A 22,040-nucleotide genomic window follows, 5' to 3' on the forward strand; every position below is an offset into this window, starting at 1 on the left:
CAAGTGGCTCACTGCCCGCCCCTACTGCCAGGTAGAGCTGTCCTGGCCCAGGCTGGCGCAGAAAAAGGCAAAAAGCACGGGCCCAGGCCAGGCAGGACATCCTGCCCAGCTCTATGTCCTGGGGCAGCTGCCCAGCCGGAGGGGAGTGGACCCCTCCCCTGTGAGGGCCAGGTCATAGGCCCCATTACAGCTGGAAGCAGAGGCTCCTGGCTTCTAACTGCAGCCTCCATCCTTCCAGTGCTACTCCGAGTCACAGCAAGACCAAAAACTCCCTGCCCGCGTGGACCTCTCCCCGCCCGCGTGGACCTGACACCCAGAGGGGCTGGGCAGACAAGGGGCCAGTCGCATAAGCCAATGATCAAGTGTGTCAGGTGGCCAGGGCTGTGGAGAAGAAAAGGGCAGGGCAGGGGACAGGGAGGGGCAGGGGGGCTGGGAACGAGGCCATTTTACACAGGAAGAGGCATTTCAGAAGGAGATGAGAGAGGGAGCCAGGCAGCCACCTGGGGGAAGAGCATCCAGGCAGAGGGAACAGCCAGTGCAAAGGCCCTGAGCGGAAGCATGGCTGCCTGGCTGAGGAGCAAGGGGCCCTGTGGCTGGAGCAGAGTGAGTGGGAAGAGAGGGCGGGGAGGCCAGGGAGGCTGGGTGGGAGGCTGGGGAAGGATCCATCATCACAGGAGGCCTTGTAGGTCAGAGTAAGAGCCTTAACCCCCCTCCCAACCCCCTTCCCAGGGAGATGGGAGCCTCTGGGGGTTTGAGGAGGTAGGATGCGATCAGGCTTGGGTTTTAAGGACCCCTGCCTGCTGGGGAGAGCAGACTGCAGGGGCCAGCAGGACAGGGAGCCCCATAACCTGCATCCTCCAGGTGAGGGAAGATGGGGCCTCGACCAGGGCGGTGACGCTGGAAGTAGTGAGAAGAGGCTGTGAATTCGAGCCCCCGGCTTTGCTGATGGCTTGTCTGTGTGAGGAGTCAGAGATGGCTCTGGGGTTTGGGCCTGAGCAGCTAGCAGGGGGAGCACGGTGGACTCAGGAACAACTGGGGGAGATGGAGGCTGTTTGAGTCCCTGAGTTGCCCTGAAGAGCAAGTGGACATGTCTCCCTCCTCTCCCCAGAGCTCCTGCAGCGGGGCCTAACTGGTTCCAGACCCAGGCCCAGCTCCGGGCTGAGCTCCAGGCCTCTGTGTGCTCCAGGGCCTCCCTCAGCTCCCTGTGACCAGGGGAAGGCTGCTGGGGGTGGGCCGGGGCTCCCACCTGGCTGCCAGGATGGGGTGAGGCTGGTAATGTGCCTTGGGGGGCCCACGGGTGGGCTCACTGTCCCAGAGTCTGGGGGCAATAGAGTGTAGGAGAGAGAGGGAACAAGCAGACCCTGGGGACCCGTGGGACAGAAAAAAACAAACTGAAGAGAGTGGGCTGTGGCCTAGAGAAGGCCAGGAGTGGGAGAGGCAGGGCCAGGCCTGGGGGGTCTGGGGAAGGAAAACCTCCAGCTCTTGCCAAAGGGCCTGTGCCCCAGGCTCACAGCCCCCGCTCGGGCTGGGATGGAGGCCAGCGGCTGCAGGTGAGGTAGGGCAGATGCCAGCGCCTGCCAGGCCCTGGTGGGGAGAGGGGGGCCGGGTGGGGAGAGGGGAACAGACATGTGTGCCTGGGCTGTGTGGCTGCCGGCTCCCAGGCAAGCCCTCCCTGCCGCTGCCGCCTCTCACTCCCCAGGCCCTGAGCCCCAAAGCTGGAGGCTTTACATTCAGCAGGTGCAACTAACATTTGCAGAAATGAGTGGAACCACATCAGCTGGGGGTGGGTATTCCTCCCCCTGTCAGAGGCCCAGGGACCCGCCTCGGCCCCTGCACAAGGCCCTCTGAGCCCAAGAGCCCAGGGGAAGTTCCATGTGCTGTGCCAGAGCAGGTGCCAGGCTCTCAGAGGGTGGGTGCTGGGCTCTCAGTGGGTGCTGGGCTCTCAGAGGGCGGGCGCCCAGCTCTCAGAGGTTGGGCGCTGGGCTCTCAGAGGTTGGGTGCCGGGCTCTCAGAGGGCGGGCGCCGGGCTCTCAGGGGGTGGGCGCTGGGCTCTCAGAGGGTGGGCGCTGGGCTCTCAGGGGGTGGGCACTGGGCTCTCAGGGGGTGGGCGCTGGGCTCTCAGGGGGTGGGCGCTGGGCTCTCAGCGGGTGTGGGTAGAGAAGGCAGGCAGGAGAAGGGGCACACCTTTGCCTCCCTGGACCCTGACACGCCCAAGGTTGCACACACCAACCCCCAACCCCTCAGGCTAGGATCACCTCCCCACACAGGCCAAGGCCCTCCAGCTTCACCCGGGGCAAAGCGGGACCAGGTGCACCCACCCACTGCACCGGCAGGCGTCCTGCCCTCTGTGCCTAGAGTCCAGGCAGTTCCTCCCCAGGCCCCAGGCCCAGCCCTGCTCGAGCCGAGCGCCTGAGGCTCCACCCCAGCGCCAGAGCTCCCCCAGCAGCAGCAGCAGTGGCACTGTCCCCAGGAGCGATGCAGAGGGACAGAAGTTGGGGAGGGAGGGCCACAGGCACCCCACCGGGGCCTATTCTCTGGTATCCAACATGGAGACCCTGGGTTTTCTGGGGGTGGAACAGGGTCCTTTGGGAAATCAGGGGGCCTGGTTCTGCAGGGAGAACAAGGAGGGAAGGACCTGAGTTTGGGGGGGAAAGGGAATGAAGCCTCCTCCCTGACCAGGGGCTCTACACCCAATGCCTGAGACCACAGGAGAGCTGGGGGCGGGGGGGGGGGGGGGGGGGGGAGGAGTGGAGGGCGGGATCTGCTGGTTCCAAATGATCAAGGCCTAGCAGTGCCCCAGGGGGGGTGGTGAGACAACCTCACTTCTCCCTGCCGCCCCTCTAACCTCAGCCTGGGAGGGCTGGCACTGTGAGCTCCTGGAAGCTCAGCCCCTCCGGCCACTTCCCCAGAGAGGGGGCACTTGTAGTCCAGACCTGGCAGTGGTGGGAGGGGTAGAAGTGCAGGAGAGGAGAGGCAACAGGGGAGGACCCAGCCCGAGGAGTGCCTCCAGGACGCTGGCTGCTCCCACCCACACTGCCCTGGCCCTACGGCCCCTCTGCTTGCTGCCAAGTGCTGCTGTAGGAAGACAGGGAGCCCGGGGCCCCGCTCGCCACGCAGCCTCCTCCAGCTGTCCCCATGGACGCCTACCTGGGCCCCTCTTGGTACCAAGCCAGGGGCAGGTAGGAGGACACTGGCCCCGCTGGGCCAGGCCAGGGCCGGAGGGGTGGCTGTCCTCCTTCTCCTCCGTGGTGGCCGGCAGGGGGGCGCCTGGCCCCTGGGCTGGGGGCTCTGTCTTCTTGGGTCCCCTCTACCGCGCTCCTCGCTCGCTCAGGAGGCAGTGCCAGAAAAGCAGAAGTCAGCTCCCCACCCCCACTGCCGCGCCTCCCCTCCCTCCTCCCGACCCGCCTCCTTTTCCAGCCACCCACCTCCTTCTGCTCGTTTCTATGACAACCGGGCAATGCTGCATAGACAGCCTCCCTTCCACGTACGCCAGGGGACGCCCGCCCTCTGCTCGGAGCCTGCATCAGCATCGAGGGCGCACACACTCCACCTTCAGAGATGCCGGTGGACACGCAGGCTCCCGCGGCCACCCCGGCCTGGGGCTCTGCCGCAGCCTCTTTCCTCTCTTTCTCCTCAGGACCCCGCCTGCGACACCCGACCGGACACTGTGAGCTGCACCTTTCCACGCACCCACCTCTGGTCCTTAAAACCTGGGGGCAGGACTGCTCTGTGAACATTTCTACTGGCTTTCTCATTCGTTCGCCTTCAGTCAGTCCTCAGCATTTTATTTAGCGTTTTCCAGGTCAGGCTGCGTGTGAGATAGTATGGAACTATCTCATCCCACGAAGTTCCACGCCCATTTTACAGACTGGGAACTGAGGCCCACGGCAGTAAAACAACCTGTCTGAGCACCCATGGCTCCTGGGCTCACGGCTGGCAGTGACCCTGTGATGCCAACTCTGGTGCTGCTCCCAGGCCATGGCTGTCACACACCCCTCAGAGCAGACACCTGGGCTCGCACTACACGCGTGTGATCCATGCGCACCAACAGGTGTCCATGCACGTGTGCATCCCAACAACGCGCTTACACGTATTTGCGCACATGCATTGCCACGAGCCTGTGCACCTATCTATATGTGCACAAATCACACACACAACTGTAACACGAACATCAACGCACACATTCGCAGGGATGCAGAGCATACTACACACAGCCCTTCCTACCCCAAATCACAGCGGCACACTCACGCCCCAGCCCTCGCCTCATTAGAAGGGACCCAGTGAAAGTGTCCCAACCAGGGCGCGGAATAACGAGCCACTTCCCGGGAGAGGGTCCCACTCTGCTCTGTGCCCCCCCCCTGCCTAGGGATCAGACAGGATGTGCCCACCTGTCTCAGCTCTGCTGCTGGAGGGGCCCGGGGTGGGGCGCAGACAGGGCCCCGCTCACCACGCAGCCTCACCCTCATTCTAAGTCCTCGGCCTGATCCAGGCTACATTTTACCTACAGCCCGTCAGCCAGGGCTCATGGACATCCCCGCCCACCTCCCTACTGCTGTCCCGTTATGGGACTTGGAGCTGTGACAGAAGAGAGTAAAATGGGCCCGTCCCTGCCCCCTCACACAGCCCTGCTCCCCCGGGAGGGACAACATCTTGCAGGAGGTGAGGAGAGACCAAGTGGGGCTGGGGCCCAGGACACACGCTGCCCACAGGATGAGCTGTCCCCAGCCCAGCACCACCTCAGAGGACCTCAGGGGGGTCACAGCAGCCCTGTGCCCAGGGCAACCCTCAGGGACCCGCACAGCCCAGAGAGGGCAGGAGCAACGCAAAGAACCAGAAGCCCACCGAAAACAAAGCCAGCCCTGGCTGGTGTTGCTCAGTGGATAGAGTGTCAGCCTGCGGACTGAAGGGTGCCGGATTTGATTCCAGTCAAAGGCACATGCCCAGGTTGCGAGCTTGGTCCCCAGTAGGGGGTGTGCAGGAGGCAGCCGATCAATGAATCTCTCTCATTGATGTTTCTCTCTCTCTCTCCCTCTCCTTTCCTCTCTGAAGTCAATAACAATTAATATATATATATATTTTTAAAAATGAATCAGGCATGCTATACACTGTATGAAACATCCTAGCATCAGAGAAGTCAAATGTGAGGGGCAATCACCTTGGAATGGGTGAAACAGGGAGTTGCATTCATTCAATAGGTATTTGCCAGGCACCCGCCATGTGCCAGGGACGATTCTAGGTGACTATTCTAGGTGGGCACAGCCCCCGCCCGGAGGTGAGAGCTGGTGGCCACTGGACTCCTGCTCTCCTGCAGCATCTGTGGTGGCCACAGCAGCCCTGCAGGCGAGGTCACAGCACAGGCAAGCAAACAGGGACTCTGCGAGGCTGAGCCATTTGCCCAGGGCGACACAGCCAATAAACGTCTGGGATCCGAACCCTCTCCCTGCCAAGTTCTGCCCGGGTCCCACGTGGGTTCCACTAAGGAAGATCCCCGAGTGCGGGAGTTTCAGGGTCAAGTGTGCTGTTTCTCCCTACACCACAGGCCGGGCAGGGTCATATGTACTTGAAATGCCAGTAAAACAGTGGGCACGCGTGAGGGCCCCAGAATGACAGGTGACTTCTCGCCGGGCCTTCCCTGGACTGGAAGCTGCAGCTGGGTGTCCCTCGGCCCGGAGGCTCTCCGCAGAGGGTCAGGCTGAGGCCAGGCCAGGAGGGGGGTTGCCTGGCACCTGAGAGCAGCGGCTCCCTGGAAAGCGAGGAGGGATTGAGTTCCCGGGCGCCTGCCAGCCCCCAGCCCAGGATCATCTTTCTACTAAAGAGCCGGCTCCTTCCAGGGATACCAAAGACAGCTGCCCCTCCCACCCCGCCGGCATCCTGATCCGGCCCCATCTGGTGCCTGGTGGGCCCCCGAGTTCTGCCCTCCCACACTCAGGCAGAAGCTGACCCTCTGTCACCCTCTCCATCCCCACCCCACCCCACCCACCCCCACTGTCAGCCTGATCCAGCCCCATCTGCTGCTGGGAGGGGTCTCCAAGTCACCTGTCTGCAGTCCTCTACTCTCCCAATTGCAGGCCCCAACAGGCCCAGAGATATCCCCCCACCACACCCCATCCCCAAACTCAGCCCCTACTGCTGACTTAACCGTGTTCCACTCCACAGGAGGGATCAGACTACACATGTGGTCTCCCCCAGAACCCCGAGCAGCTGTCCTCGTGCCCCTGGGAGAAGCCAACACCTCCTGTCACTGCCTCTCACTCAACCCCAAGAGCAGTCACCGCCCCACACCCCAGCCAGGCAGCTATCCCAGCGTTCCCAGCACAAATGCAATCAAGGCCATTAACTGCTGCTTTGCATCTCATTTGCATATGTCCCCATGACTGCCAAAATGCCAGAATCCTCCCCAAACCCCGGCCTATGACAGGCAGGGCTGGCTAGCAATGGAGAAATGAAATGGACAAGGCTCCCCTGAGGGTCCATCTGGGGATAAACTTGTGGGGACAGGAGGACCAGAGGGAGAAAAACAAGGCAACTTCCAGTTTCAGACCCTGAAAGGTGCTCAGAGGAGGGGCAAGAGAAACTTACCAAGCACCAAGTCCTGGCGCCGTGCACCTATGCGCCTTACCCCTCGTTTTGCACAACGAACCATTTTACAGGTGTGGAAACTGAGGCTCAGAGGGTTAAGGCCTTGCTACTCGAAGCCCAGGTCCCTCCCAAACCTCCTGATCCAAGTCTGCAGCCACAGGATCCCAGGAGACGCGTGTGAGGAGTACCAGGTGGAGGGCGCGCCCATGAGACGCCGGGAGATGATACTGGTGTCCAGCTGAGGCCTGTCTGACCAGCTTCCCTGCAAGCGTGTTTGATACAAATATTCTGAGTACCTGCCCTGCACAGCACTGCTCACGGCAGTGGGTCGCAGCAGAGAACCCTGAGAAAACCTCTGCCAAGAGGAGGATACGCAGCAAACACACACTAGAAGTCCATGTAGTGATCAGTGCTACCAAGAGAAAGAATGTGGGGGAGAAAGAGAGAGAGTGGGGGGGGGGGGGCGCGGGGGGCCATTTTAGAATCCTTCTTCGAAGAGATAACATTTGAACAAAGACCTAAATAAAGGGGGAAAGGGAGGTAGGTGATGATTTGGGGGAAGAGTGTTTCTGGCAGAGGGAACAGCAAGGGTCAATGTCCTGAGGTCAGAGTAAGCTAGGCACACTGCAGGCACCCAGAACTGAATGGGTGGACAGATGGACGGATGGACAGATTGAGGGGGTGGACGAAGGGAGGGATGGCAGGGAGAGGAAGCAGACAGGGCAGGAGTGAGGAAGAGGCAGACAGGGGCCAGAGCCCGCAGGGCCTTGTGGGCCTAGGTGAGGACTTTGGATTTGAATCTTAGTACAGAGGGAAGCCGTTGGTATTACTGAGCAATGGGGTGAGATCCAGTTTACGTTCCTAAAGGATGACTGTGGCTTTTATGTGGCAGCGACTAGGAAGGTCAAAGGCCGGGCCAGGAAGACCCTTTCAGAGGCTCCGCAGTGTGCGTTCCCACGGGGGTGCTGGTGGCCACTGCTCACCTGCCCGCGGACACCTGCCTCACCACCCTGAAGCGACCCAAATGCCATCCGCACAGGACGGTGAGCAGGCCGTGTGCTCTGCTGCACACAGTAGGGGTGGTTTGCTTTTCCACTGTGCAAGTTCTACCGCCGGGTGGTTTGTTCACACAGGTGAATACTATACAGCGGCGATTTTCAGCCGCTGCGAGAATTTTCAACCGCAGCAAGAATCTTTAAAACATGCAATACCTATTTGGTCAAGGGCACTGACCTCTTTTCCCTCCGACGGTCAAATAAAATAAATGACAACAGCCAACACAACAATAGGCGTCCAGTGTGAATGAGTCAAAATTATAGCTATTTTTTGTCAGATTGGCAAAAAATATTATCTATTTTTTTGGTGTGCCGCAGAATTTAGTAATTAGGTTATGTGTGCCGTGAGGTGAACAGGGTTGACAAGCGCTGCTCTAAGGCAATGAAAACGCAATCGCATGCGAAAACCTCACAGCATCTTGGTGAGCAAGAGAAGCCAAACTTAAGAGACCATAAACAGAGGGCTCTGTGTACACAGAGTTCAAGACCAAGACCGCTGGCTCCTGCGCGAGGGGAGCAGACGCACTCCCCCCTGTTCCTCCTGTGGGGTTCAGCTGACCCCGGCCATCATATATAAAACAAACCTACGGCCCGGCCGGCATGGCTCAGTGGTTGAGCGTGACCTATGAACCAGGAGGTCACACTTCGATTCCCAGTCAGGGCACATGCCCGGGTTGCGGGTTCGAACCCCAGTGTGGAGCCTGCAGGAGGCAGCCGATCAATGATTCAATGATTCTCTCTCCTCGTTGATGTTTCTCTCTCTCTCCATTTTCCCTTCCTCTCTGAAATCAACAAAAATAAATAAAATAAATACACACATACATAAAAATAAAAAGTAAGAAACCTATGAAGGCTCTGGAAGGGGAGAGAAGAAGGCAGCCTGACAGGGACCTCAGGATCCATGGAGCAACGCCGCAGTGAGTCCTCGGGCTTCCTTGTCGCCCAGTGTATCCTGGATTAGCTGCTGGAGAAGTCAGCAACCTGCCTGTCCAGCCAGAGGATTGGAAGGTGCAGTCTAGCATGGCAAAACCCTTTAAAACAATAAATGCCCTACTCCAGAGGTCGGCAAGCCGCGGCTCGCGAGCCACATGCGGCTCTTTGGCCCCTTGAGTGTGGCTCTTCCACAAAATACCACATGCGGGCGCGCACATACAGTGCGATTGAAACTTCGTGGCCCATGCGCAGAAGTCGGTTTTCGGCCTGGGCGAGTCTATTTTGAAGAAGTGGCGCTAGAAGAAGTAGGGGGCGACGGGACACACGGCGCGGGGGAGGTACATTGTTTTGAGGTACGTTAGCTGAGGTCGACCCCTCCCAACTCTCCCATCCACACTCGTCTATCTGAAACAAGTATACAAGATGAGTGTGGATGGGAGAGTTGGAAGGGGTCGACCTCAGCGAACGTACCTCAATCAGATTGAGGACGTTTTTAGCAAAGGCCAGCTTGGGAGTACCCTAATTAAGTTAATAATGTACCTACCTATATAGTTTAAGTTTAAAAAATTTGTATCTCAAAAGAAATTTCAATCGCACTATTGATATTTGGCTCTGTTGACTAACCAGTTTGTCGACCACTGGCCTACTCTAGCCAAGCACCATGGAAAACCTGTGGCCCTAGCCCCACACCAACTCCCATGAGCCTGGCCTGGCTGTATCCAGTGCCCCAGCCCCACCACCAGCGTGGTAACAGAGAAGAATGAGTGGGGAGCTGGGACTTTCACCCCCACCCAATGGTAACAAGGCACCCTCCCCTGCACGCTGGGCGGTGTCAGAGGAGGCCTAGTCAGGACTGTCACCGCCACCCAGCAATAAGGTTAGTAAAGAACACATGGGCACTCATTACTCACAGGTGACATGATATTATACATAGAAAACCCTAACGACTCCACCAAAAAACTACTAGACTTAATAAATGAATTTGGCAGTGCAGCAGGGTGCAAAATCAACACTCAAAAAGCAAAGGCTTTTTGATACACCAATAATGAATTTTCAGAAAGAGAAACTAAACAAACAATCCTATTTATCACTGCAACAACAAAAAATTAAGATACTTAGGAAAAAACTTAACCAAGGAGGCAAAAGACCTGTACTCAGAAAACTACAGGACATTGAAAAAAGAGATAGAAGAAGATATAAACAAGTAGAAGAATATACCGTGTTCATGGATTGGTAGAATCAGCATCATTAAAATGTTCATACTACCCAAGGCAATCTACAGTTTCAATGCAATCCCTAATAAAATACCAACAGTATATTTCACAGATCTAGAACAAACACTCCAAAAATTTATATGGAATCAAAAAAGACCCCGAATAGCTGTAGCAATCTTGAGAAAGAAAAACCAAGTTGGAGGAATCACAATACCAGATGTCAAGTTATACTACAAAGCCACTGTAATCAAAACAGCTTGGTACTGGCACAAGAACAGGCATATAGATCAATGGAACAGAATGAAGAGCCCAGAAATTGACCCAAGCTATTACACTCAATTAATATTTGACAAAGGTAAGAGCATACAATAGAATAAAGACAGTCTATTCAATAAATGGTGTTGGGAAAATTGGATAGATACATGCAAAAAAATAAAACCAGACCACCAACTTACACCATACACAAGAATAAACTCAAAATGGATATAAGACTTAAATGTAAGTTGTGAAATCATAAAAATCCTAGAAGAAACCATAGGCAACAAAATCTCAGACAACTCTCGTAGCAATATGTTTACGGATACATCTACTAGGACAAAGAAAACTAAGGAGAAAATAAACAAATGGGACTACATAAAAATAAAAAGCTTCTGCACAGCAAAAGAAACCATCAACAAAACGAAAATGGAACCCACTGTATGCGAGAATATATTTGCCAAGGATACATCTGATAAAGGGTTAATATCCAAAATATATAAGGAGCTTATACAACTTAAAAAAGGAAGACAAACAATCCAATTAAAAAATGGGCAAATGCCCCAACCGGTTTGGCTCAGTGGATAGAGCGTCGGCCTGTGGACTGAAGGGTCCCAGGTTCGATTCCGGTCAAGGGCATGTACCTTAGTTGCGGGCACATCCCCAGTAGGGGGTGTGCAGGAGGCAGCTGATCGATGTTTCTCTCTCATGGATGTTTCTAACTCTGTATCCCTCTCCCTTCCTCTCTGTAAAAAATCAATAAAATATATATTTAAAAATAAATAAATAAAATAGCCAAAAGAAATATTAAAAAAAAAAATGGGCAAAGGACCTAAATAGACACTTCTCCAAAGAGGACATACAGATGGCCAAGAGACATATGAAAAAACTAGAGGCCCAGTACATGAAATTTGTGCAGAGGGGTCCCTCAGCTGGGCCTGCACCCTCTTGCAGTCCGAGACCACTCGGGAGATGTCTGCTGCTGGCTCAGGCCTAAGCTGGCAGTCAGACATCCCTCTCACAGTCTGGGGCTCTCACAGTCTGGGACCCCTCACTCTTTGTCGCCCGCCTGCAGTGGAGGCAGGAGAGGCTCCTGCCACTGTCGCTGCACTCACCAGCCGTGAGCCCGGCTTCTGGCTGAGTGGTGCTCCCACTGTGGGAGCGAATTGACCACCAGAGGGCAGGTCCTGTGTTAAGCTTCTGCCCCCTGGTGGTCAGTGCGTGTCAAAGTGACTGGTCGTTCTGTCGTTCGGTTGATTTGCATTTTAGGGTTTTATTATATAGGATGCTCAAAGCCATTGATCATCAGAGAGATGCAAATGAAAATGAAAATGAGGGCCCTGGCCGGTTTGGCTCAGTGGATACAGCGTCGGCCTGCGGATTCAAGGGTTCCAGGTTCGATTCCGGTCAAGGGCATATACCTTGGTTGCGGGCACATCCCTAGTAGGGGATGTGCAGGAGGCAGCTGATCGATGTTTCTCTCTCATCGATGTTTCTAACTCTCTATCCCTCTCTCTTCCTCTCTGTAAAAAATCTATAAAATATATATTTTTAAAAACAAACAAACAAAAAAAACAACAATGAGGTATCACCTCACACCTGTCAGAATGGCTCCCATCAACAAATCAACAAATGACAAGTGCTGGTGAGGATGTGCAGAAAAGGGAACCCTAGTACACTGCTGGTGAGAATGCAGACTGGTGCAGCCATTACAGAAAACAGTATGGAGTTTCCTCAAAAAATTAAATATAGAACTGCCATTTGACTCAGTGATCCCACTTCTGGGAATATATCCTAAGAAACCTGAAGCACCAATCAGAAAGAATGTATGCATTCCTATGTTAATAGCAGCACAATTTACAATAGCTAAGATCTAGAAATAGTCCAAGTGCCCATCAGTAGATGAATGGATAAAAAAGCTGTGGTACATTTACACCATGGAATACTATGCAGCAGTAAAAAAGAAGAATCTCTTACCCTATGAGACAGCATGGAGGGACCTAGAGAGTATCATGCTAAGTGAAATAAGCCAGTCAGAGAAAGACAAGTATCACATGATCGCACTCATATGTGGAATCTAAGTAACAAAATAAACTGATGAACGGAGTAGATCCAGAGACATGGAAGCATAGAACAGAGTGGGGAATCTCGGAGGGAAGGTGGGGGAGGGTGGGTGGGTGGGAGGTAATCAACCAAAGACCTTGAACGCATATATGCATGGCCCACAGACACAGACAACAAGGTGCTTATGGCCTGGGGCAGGGGTGGGGGTGGGGAGGGGGATGGATGAGGTCAATGGGGGGAAAAGGGGGGACATATGTAATATTTTCAACAATAAAGAATTGTGGGTGTGTTTTTTAAAGGAGATATGCAACAACAACAAAAAGAACACATGCGCAGCAGTAACAAGGGACCCTCCCTTCCCAGGCCGGGAGGTGTCGGTGGCGGTCTGGTGGGAAGCTGGAACTCCCACCCCTGCCCAGCAGCAAGGAGGCACCCCTGTTTCCCACCAGGGTGTCAACTAAGGTCAAGTGGGGAGCCTGGACTCCCCTCAGCCCCTCAGCACCAATAAGGCCCCGTGCTGGAGGAAGGCTGCTAAGACAGAAGAGTTAACTAAGAGCCATGTCTCATAATATAACACCCGATGTCCAGGAGACCAAACATGAGCCTGTCACACCAAGACCCAGGGAAGTCACAACCAGGAGGAGGAAAGGCCCAACCAACAGATGCCACCAAGATGACACAACGTTGGAATTTTCTAACAAGGGTGTTAAAGCTGCAATCTTAAGAAGGTTTCAACAAGCAATTACGTACACGCTCCAAACAAATGAAAAAGCAGAAAGCCTTCGCAACGAAGTAGAAGAACCTAATGGAAATTTTAGTACTGAAAGCTTATTAGCCGAGCTCATCAGCAGAATGGAACAGTACGGGAAAGGTCAGTGAACTTGGAGATGGAGAAATAAACACCAGCCCAGCGGAACAGAGAGGAGATGGGCTGGAAAAGAGAAATGAACACAGGCCAGGAACCGGTGGGCCTGCAGCAAAAGCCCCAACATTCTGTCAGAGTCCCAGACGGAGAGGAGAGTGTGGGGCTGAGAAAGTATTCAAAGAGACAGTGGCTGGAAAAACACCCACATTTGGCAAAAGACATCTATCTACAGATTTCAGGAGCTTAATAACCTCCAAACAGGTAAACTGGGAAAACCCACTCGAAGACGCATCGGAATCAAACTCCTGAAAACTAAGGACAAAGATAACATGTCAGAAGCAGAGGGAGAAGCGACGCCTTAGCCCAAAAGGAAAAATCATTCACATGACGGCGGGATTCTCACAGAAGCCACGAGGCCAGGGGGCACATTTCAGCTCCTGATGGAAAAGGCTGCCCCCTCAGAATACGACACTCAGTGAAGCAGCCGTCAGGACAGAAGGAGAAACGGCGGCTCCCAGAGGAAGGAGAACGGAGAGGATGTGCTGTTGGCAGACCTGCCCTGTAAGAATGGCTGAAGGAAATTCTTAGAACAGAAAGGAAAGGATGAAAGAAGGAATCTTGGCGCATCGGGGGGAAGTGGGGCCCATAGAAAGAGTAAAAATATGAGTAAATATGATAGAATTTCCTTATCCTCCTGAGTTTTCTAAATTATGTGTGAGGGTCAAAGAAAAAGTTATAACATTGACGAATGTGTTTCTCAAAGTATGTAAAGGAAATGCTAATTAAAATTAGATCATAAGTGGGGCAGGGTAAGGGACCTAAAGAGATCAATTCCCTACACCTCACTATAACTGGTCAGTGTGGACACCGGTAGACTGTGATAAGTTGTGTATTAAAAAAAAGTAATACCGAGGGGAATCACTAAAAAATCTATTTGAAGAGACACAAAGACACTACAGCTACACCCTGGCCGCTGTGGGCAGATGGTTGGGCATCATCCAGTGCACCAGGAGGCTGCCCATTCAATTCCTCGTCAGGCACATGCCCAGGTTGCAGGCTCGATCCCCGGTGGGGGGCGTGTAGGAAACTATTCTTTAAAAACACAAAACACTACAGCGAAATCGAGCAAGAACGGGCAAACCTAATCTAAAGAGAGAAGTCAGAACAGCAGCTGCTCCTGGAAGCATCAATAGGAGGGAGCAGGAGGGCATGAGGGTACCTTCTGGGGTGCTGGAATGTTCCCTGTCCTCATCTGAGTGGTGGTTTCACAGGTGTCCACGCATGTACACGTCACTAAGTTGCATACCTAAGATTTGTGGGCCTCACTGTATATGTTATACTTAAATTAAAAATAAAAAAATAAAGATCGGCCCGGCCGGTGTGCCCAGTGGTTGAGCATCGACCTATGAACCAGGAGGTCATGGTTCCATTCCTGGCCGGGCACATGCCTGGGTTGCGTGCTCGATCCCCAGTAGGGGGCGTGCAGGAGGCAGCGGATCAATAATTCTCACTTATCATTGATGTTTCTATCTCTCCCTTTCCCTTCCTCTCTGAAACCAATAAAAAATATATTTTAAAAAATAAAAAAGGAGGCCACTGCGCCCTGGCTCCCATCTGGGGTTCAGATTCACAAAGCACTGTCCTCCCTGTGCGTCTCTGGCGTCTCACTCACCTCTGCGTGACACACAGGAACTGGAGGCTGAGGGACGCCAAGGACCTGGTCCAGAAACGCCGCTCATGCCACTGGAATTAGGCCTTATCCCTTCCCAGGGCTCTCAGGCTCTCGCGGGCATCAGAACACCTGGAAGTTGTTTACGATGGGAAGTGTGGCCACAGCCACAGGTTCTGACTCAGCAGGGGTTTCAGCTGTCTATTGCTGCATAACAAAGCTGCCCAGAATTCAGTGCTTACAGCAACGACTTATGCCCTAGCTGGCTTAGCCCACTGGATGGAGCGCTGGCCTGTGGACTGAAGGGTCCCAGGTTTGATTCCAGTCAAGGGCACGTGCCTGGGTTGCGGGCTGGATCCCCAGGAGGGGGCGTGCAGGAGGCAGCCAGTCAATGATTCTCATCATTGATGTTTCTCTCTCCCTCTCCCTCTCCCTCTCCCTCTCCCTTCCTCTCTGAAATAAATTTTTAAAAACGACGACTTACTATATTTTGTGATTCTGCGGGATGGCTGGGTCCAGCTGGGGGTTCTTCTCTTCCTGTGGCTTCAGCTGGGGCTGAAGTGCCCAGGCAGCTTCCTCACTCACATGACACCCTGTGCTGAGACGGTGCCTGTCCCACCCCCTCCCCCCCCTCCCCCACGTGGCTCTCCAGCAGGGTGCCTGAACCTAGTCACACAGTAGCTCCGGGCTCCGGGAGCGAACATTCCACAGGGACAGGTTCCAACGTGCGAGCGCTTATCCATGGAGCCTCTCCTCCCGTCATACTGCCCAGAGCAAATCACAGGGCCAAGACCAGGTCAGGGGCGCTTCGCCAGGTGTGACTAGCAAGAGGTGGGGTTCCCGGGTGGGGTAGGGGTCACCAATGTACCAGGCACCACGGTCGGTCTGTGGTGGGGCCTATGACCTTCTTTCTAGGTGGTCCCCGTGGCGATTGATGCAGGCGTTCCCGTGACCACACGTCAAGAGCTGTCCTGGCCTGTGGCACCTTCTCCACAGCGCCACCCTCAAAGGGGCTCTTCACCCTCCCCGCCTGTCCCAGCCACTGGCCAAGGCGAAAGCCACGGGCAAGCTGTCGGGGCGGGGTGGGGGGAAGCTGACTGCCAGGGCAGCCCGCACACCCTGGGACACAGCGTGCTATTCAAGCAGCGAGGATATAGGCCAGTGATGGCGAACCTATGACACGCGTGTCAGAGGTGACACGTGAACTCATTTTTTTGGTTGATTTTTCTTTGTTAAATGGCATTTAAATATATAAAATAAATATCAAAAATATAAGTCTTTGTTTTACTATGGTTGCAAATATCAAAAAATTTCTACATGTGACACGGCACCAGAGTTAAGTTAGGGTTTTCAGAATGCTGACACGCCGAGCTCAAAAGGTTCGCCATCACTGGTCTAGGCAATCACATGACAATGACTATGATGGTGTCAGAGGGCACTAGGCTTATGAGGGTGGTCACTTCGTAAGTTGTATGAATGGCTCATCGCCGCTGTACACCTGAAACTAATATAATACTGCACGTCTACTGTGATTGGAAAGTAAAGCTCTTTCCAGCTGGCGTCGAGCTATGGGCATCTCTTGGGACAACTGACAGGAGCGCCACCAGACCTACCACAGGAAGCAAAAATGGGAGCTGGGAGGCCCCTTGGCCAACAGTGAGATCGGCCCGCCCCAGGCCCACAGTCCACGGGCCAGCGGCACCAAGAAGTACTGCCTTGAGGCTGGACACAGACATCCTACAATCACCCAACAACGACCGGTCCGCACCCACACCCTCGTAAGGACTGCATCGTGCTCACCGACGGCACACTGGACGGACGGCGCACTGGACGGACAGCGCACTGGACGGACAGCGCACTGGATGGACGGCGCACTGGACGGACAGCGCACTGGACGGACGGTGCACTGGACGGACAGCACACTGGATGGACGGTGCACTGGACGGACTGCGGTACAAGTCCCACTAGGCACTCCCTGGGCCACAAGACAGGGCCACGCTGACTCGTGAGGAGGAAGAGATTTTAAACAAAAAACGATCAAAGAAAATTCAGAAGATTTTTCTCTATCAAACAAACTACACATGCTAAGTAATTTTTTTTTAAACTGGAAAACAAATGACTTGACTGAATTATCAGGTAGAGTTTCTGATTGGCATCGAATAACCAATATTTCTATGTTGAACTGAGAAAATTCCCGGCTGCCTCCACTTGGGAAATGCTTGACTGGGTACAGCTTTTTGCAATATTCGAGATAACCGAGCCCCGTCTGGAGTATGGGGGCTTTCAGCCAAGAGCAACTGGACAGGGGGTCCTGCCAGCCTCGCCCAGCTCCATGCAGTCTATGGGCTGTGTCCTCCGGGGACGCACCAGGAGCCAGCACCCTGCCCAGTGCCACGGGGAAGCTCAGGGCGTCCGAGGTGGCACTGTCCCTCGACTATTTACATTTAAGTTAAATACAATGAAATACAATCGAAAATTCAATTCCTAAAAAAAGAAAATCAATCCCTCGGCCACCTTTCAAGGGCTCAGCAGCCCGTGTGGCCTGTGGCTATCATACTGGACAGTGTCCACATTCAAAGGGACAGTGTTGGCAAGAATGGGCAAAACACACAGATGAGCCCGGCCACAGTGGCTCAGTGGTTGAGCATCGACCCTGCACCAGGAGGTCACGGTTCGATTCCTGGTCAGGGCATATGCCCTGGTTGCCAGTTCCATCCCCGGTAGGGCATGCAGGAGGCAGCTGACCAATGTTGATGTTCCTCTCTCACCGATGTTTCTATCTGTTTCTCCCTCTCCCTTCCTCTCTCTCTCAAATCAGTAAAAAAAAAAAAAAGCAAACAAAATGTAAGATACAAACACAAATGCAGGCATGGCCAACGTTACACACTTGACGGGGCCCAAAAGGAGGGTTCCTACACATCAATTCCAGCTGCGCCACTGCTCGCAGGATACGACGGAGCTGCTTTCTTGGAATAATTGGCTCCAAAACTGTGCAAAAATCACACTTAGGGATGCAGCCAACCTTTAAAACCACACACTAAATTTAGAGAGATGATTCCGCTCCGGATAAAACCCCACTGCCAATAACGGTAATTACCGGAGTAAGCCAGTATGACTCCGGCCGTCACCAACCCCCAGAGGACACAGCGAGGGGAGGGGCCGTGCGATCATCCTGACAAACAGAAACCCCTTTGACCCCGCAGGTCCCCAACTTTGTGTTCTGTAGCGTTTCTGGGTCATTTCTAAAGTAAGGGCTGCTCTTCGCGGGGACAGTGTGGGCACAATGGCGGGGATGCCTGACGCAGTATGAGAGGGACTTTTCGTAGCAGATGCTCTCGGTTGTCTGACCAACAGCCATTCCTCCCTTGTCCCGACTGCACTGACTCAGAGGAAATGCTGCTCGGCCTCCTCACACCTTGGGCATGACTCATGTTTTGGGCTGGACCATTCTTTGTTGGGGGACCGGCCTCTGCCCTCTTCTGCCCACTAGATGTCAATAGCACCCACCCTGAGTGGTGACCCCCCCCCCCCCGAGAATGTCTGCAGAATTGCCAAGTGTCTCCTGGGGGGCAAAATCAACCCAGGCTGAGAACCACTGGGCTATGGCGTAAAGTTTAAGCCACTGGTTCTCAAACTTGAACGTGCATCAGGATCACCTGAAGCACTTATTAGAACACAGGGCCTCATCCCCAAAGCCTCGGATTCAGTGGGTCTGAGGTAGGGCTCGAGAGTACATTTCTACCGAGTGCTCAGGCGATGCTGACGAGGGACCCGCTTTGAAGCAGGATCTCAGTCATTTGCGACACGCTGTTCCCCTGGGCGGTCAGAGCAGAGGGAAAGGACCCAGGAAAGGCTTCCTTGCAGATGATAAGAGACCTGGGGTAAAACAGTCCCTTATCTTCGTGGACACGGTGGAGTGTGCATGTGATGTCTGGAATGTGGCAGCCATTTTGTGACCTGAGGGGGAGCTGGCGAAGGGCCAAACCTCCTCCTCGAGGATGGGAGGAGTTGGTTTCCTGTAAGGAGGGGGTTGAGTCATGGAGGGAGTGTCACAATGAGTCTTCTTTTTGCTTAAGCAAGTCGTACCCTAACTTGGCTGCCCATTAGAATACCTGGGAGGCTTTAAAAACTTGCCCCACACCAATTAAGTCAGACTCTTAGTGTAGGAGTCAAGATTCAGTATTTTTAAAAAAATTTCCCCAGGTTCACCCAGCCCGTGTGGCTCAGTGGTTCAGCATCGACCTATGAACCAGGGGGTCATGGTTTGATTCCCAGTCGGGGCACATGCCCAGGTTGCGGGCTCGACCCCCCAGTGTGGGGCATGCAGGAGGCAGCCGATCAATGATTCCCTCTTATCACTGCTGTTTCTACCTCCCTCTCCCTTCCTCTATGAAATCAATAAAATTATATATATATATTTTTTAAAAACTTCCTGCAGGATTTTCAGTATGCAGCGTTTGAGAACCCTTGCTGCGAAATGTGTGGCTGGTGGACCATCAACATCAGCATCACCTGGAAGCTGGTTAGACATGGAGACTGTCAGGCCCCACCGCACTCTGAGAATCTGTTTCAAAGCCTGCACTGTAACAGGTAATACGTGGTCTGTCCGCACAGCAGAGCTTGAGCAGCGGTGCTTTAAGCCAGCTGGCGTTGGTGTTCTGTCCTGGCATCTCAACTGCGACCATCTTTCATCGTCTGCAGGGCTCACACGTCTGAACACAGGGTTCACGTATTTAACTCACTGAAATGATTCTTTCAGAGAGACCCAGCGCTCCTCCCGGTGCTGAGACGGTGGCCATGCCTCGTAAAGGTGGCCCTGCCCGAGGCTACGACAGGAATTCCACCTCTCGGAATGCATTCTTGAGACAATCTTGCATGTGCTCAGGACAACAGACACAGAAATGTCCTCTGCAATTTTGTTACATCGGAAAAGGGAGAAAACCTAATGTCATAGTTGGGAAGTTGATCAGTAAGTTATGGTGTGTTCGTGTTCCCATAACGTTGCTCATACTCATTGAGCAGATACTGTCCTAAATGTTTAACGTGAATCACCTTGTTTAACCTCAGCGCTTTCCTGTCAGGCAGGCATAATCATTATGCCCATTTTATAGATGAGGAAGCTGAGGTGCTGAGTAGCAACTTGCCCAAGTTACTGCACAAAACTCGCTGAGCTGGGTAGGATTTGAAACCAAGCAGTGTGGCTCTAGAACTGACCTAATCATCATAGTAGCCTGCCTCATAGGGGGAAAATATCTCCCCTGACCCCTGGCCCCTGACCCCTGACCCCTGACATTTCTACTTCACACCCCGTCTATCACAGACCTGTAATACGTAAGTGTAAGTGACTTTCATGCCAATCCTCTGGCCTATTCCAGATGTACATGAGAATCACCGGCAACACCATTTTTCAATTGTGGCAAAATATACATAAACTTGACCATGTTAACCATTTGTAAGTGTACAGTTCAGTATATTAAGTATATTCACATTGTCATCCAACCATCACCACCATCCATCTCTAGAACATGTCATCATCCCAAACTGAAATTCTATATCCATAAAACAGTCACTCCCCATGCCACCTCCCCCATCCCCTGGCAACCACCTTTCTACCTTCTGTGTCTATGAATCTGCATATGCTAGGCACCTCATATTATGTGGAAGCACACAATATTCTTCCTTTTGTGCCTGGCTTCTTTCACTTAGCGTAAGGTTTTCAAGGTTCATCCATGTAGCATGTATCAGTACTTCATTCCTTTTTATGGCCAAATAACATTCCACCCCACAGACACCACATTTAGTTTCTCCATTCATCCACCAATGGGCATGTGGGTTGTTCCTCCTTTTGGCCGTTGTGAATAGTGCTGCTGTGAACATTGTTGTTCCAGTATCAGTTCCAACCTCTGCTTTTAATTCTTTTGGGTAGATACCTGGAAGTGGAATTTTGAATCATCTATATATATAAAAGCCTAATATGCAAATTGTCCCTGCAGGAGTTCAACCCAGAGACTGATCGCTCGCTATGACATGCGCTGACGACCAGGCGGCAGCGCAGAACGAAGGAAGGCCCCGGCCGGCTGCCAGAAGGCCCCAATAGGCCCTGATCGCTGGCCAGGCCTAGGGACCCTACAGTACATGAATTTCGTGCACTAGGCCTCTAGCAGTCTATGTTTTCCAAAGTGGCCATCCCAGTCTACATCCCTGTCAGCAATGGGGGAGAGTCCCAATTTCTCCACAACCTCACCAACACTTTCTATTTTCTGTTTTGTTGTTTTAAACAATGGCCATCCTAATGGGTAGAAAGCAGTATTTCATTGTAGTTTTGATTTGCATTTCCCTAATGATTTATGATGTTGAACAGCTTTTCATGAGCCTATTAGCCATCTGTGTATCTTCTTTGGAGAAATGTCTATTCAAGTCCTTTGCTCATTTTTTAACCGGCTTGTTTGGTTTTTTTTTGTTGTTTAGAGTTCTTCACAGATTCTGAATATTAATCCTTTTTCAGATATATGATTTGCAAATATTTTCTTCCATTCTTTTCACTCTCTTAATGCCCAAAAGTCTTAAATTTTGATGAAGCCCAATTTATTTTTTCTTTTGTTACCTATGCTTTTGGTGTTATATCCAAAAAATCACTGCCAAATCCAGTATCATGAAGGATCCCCGTGTTTTCTTTGTGTTTTCTAATCCTCACCTGAGGATATATTTTTAAATATACATACTATTTTTTAAAAATATATTTTTATTTATTGCAGAGAGGAAGGGAGAGGAAGAGAGATAGAAACATCAATGATGAGACTCATTGATCTGCTCCCTGCACGCCCCCCACTGGGGATCGAGCCTGCAACCTGGGCATGTGCCCTGACCTGGAATCATACTGTGACCTCCTGGTTCATAGGTCAACGCTCAACCACTGAGCCACGCTGGCCAAACTAGAGGATATTTTTTCCCATTGACTTTCCTAGAGAGAGTGAATGAAGGGGAGGGAAAAGAGAGAGGAGGCGGAAAGAAAGAGAGAAACATTGATATGAGAGAGACATATCAATTGGTTGCCTTCCACATGTGCCTGGTCCAACGGGGCCGGGGATCAAGCCTTCAACTGAAGTACATGCCCTTGACTGGGAATCGAATCCACTCTAACCACTGAGCTAAATTGGCCAGTGCTTTTTTAAAAATATTTTTAATTTATTGATTGATTTTAAAGAGATACAGGGAGAGAGGGAGAGCGGGAGAGACAGGAAGAGGGAGAGAGAGGGAAAGAGAGGGCGGGAGAGAGAGATTGATTGAGTTGTCATTCCACTTATTTTTGCATTCATTGGTTGATTCTTATATGTGCTCTGACCAAAGTGTATTGGGATGATGCTCTAACCAACTGACCTACCCAACCAGGGCCCACTGTGTTTTCT

At 52.7% G+C, this 22,040-nt stretch overlaps 1 protein-coding gene across 5 annotated transcripts in view; it reads right to left on the bottom strand.

The window, feature by feature from the left end:
- The window catches only part of PACSIN1 (protein kinase C and casein kinase substrate in neurons 1), a 63,735-nt gene that overhangs the window by 18,767 nt on the left and 22,928 nt on the right, over positions 1-22,040 (bottom strand). Inside the window, exon 1 of one of the 5 annotated variants that reach the window (XM_070418734.1) lies at positions 15,119-15,204. The exons of 2 other annotated variants lie outside the window; for them this stretch is intronic. The gene's annotated coding sequence lies outside the window, so the exon portion shown is untranslated. Of the gene's footprint in view, positions 1-3,147; positions 3,324-14,637; positions 14,735-15,118; positions 15,205-22,040 lie in introns of those variants that run through there. 2 more of the 5 variants (XM_070418735.1, XM_070418733.1) reach the window with 2 other exon arrangements.

This window comes from Myotis yumanensis, unplaced genomic scaffold (genome assembly GCF_028538775.1).
Source record: "Myotis yumanensis isolate MYYU_CA2020_CCGP unplaced genomic scaffold, mMyoYum1.0.hap1 SCAF_6, whole genome shotgun sequence".
Lineage (NCBI taxonomy): Eukaryota > Metazoa > Chordata > Mammalia > Chiroptera > Vespertilionidae > Myotis > Myotis yumanensis.